This window comes from Aureococcus anophagefferens, assembly GCF_000186865.1.
Source record: "Aureococcus anophagefferens unplaced genomic scaffold AURANscaffold_3, whole genome shotgun sequence".
NCBI lineage: Eukaryota > Pelagophyceae > Pelagomonadales > Pelagomonadaceae > Aureococcus > Aureococcus anophagefferens.
The window spans coordinates 1187114-1187790 of record NW_008705563.1 but is presented as its reverse complement, the minus strand read 5'-3'; positions in this window follow the sequence as shown (position 1 = coordinate 1187790).

Here is a 677-nt window from a genome sequence, read left to right as displayed (position 1 = left end):
CGACTGACGGGGGGCCCCGCGCGCGCGACGGCGATCGAAGTCGTTCGGAAGCGACGACGTCGACGCGCGACGCGCGCGTTCAAAGGACGCGGGGCGACGGGCCGGAGCAGGCCCTGCTTGCGCGCGCGCTTGAGCGTCGCCGCGGCGTCGATGAAGCACGTGACGACGTTCTCGTCCGACTGCGCGGGGACGCGCGCGGGCTCGTCGCTTCCGCCGCTTCCGCGGCGCGCGGCACGCGGCGGGGGGCCCGGGGCGCGGGTCGCGCACCTCGAGCGAGTCGCGGCCCGTGCCCATCTTGCGCGGGAGCACGACGAACTGGATCAGCAACTGCGCGGGGCGAAGCCGCGGCCGTCGGCGCGCGACGGTTCCGTGGCGATCGCGCGCGCGCCGCGGCGCGCCGCGGACCGGTCCGGGATGACCGTCGCCGCGACGAGCTGGTGCGTCGCGGGGCCGCCCTCGTCGGCGATCTGCGACGTCCTGCGCGAGCGGGGGCTCGAGGGCGGCGACGCGACGCGTCGGGCGCGCGCGCGCGTCGTCGGTTCCGGGGACGCGTTCGCGGACGCCGCGCGACGGGCAGGTTGCCCCAGTGGAAGGACGCGACGCGCCGCGCGAGCCGCGACCTGCGGGGGATGGACGTGGCCCCGAAGCCGTCGGGGGGCGTCGCGGCGCCGCGCGCC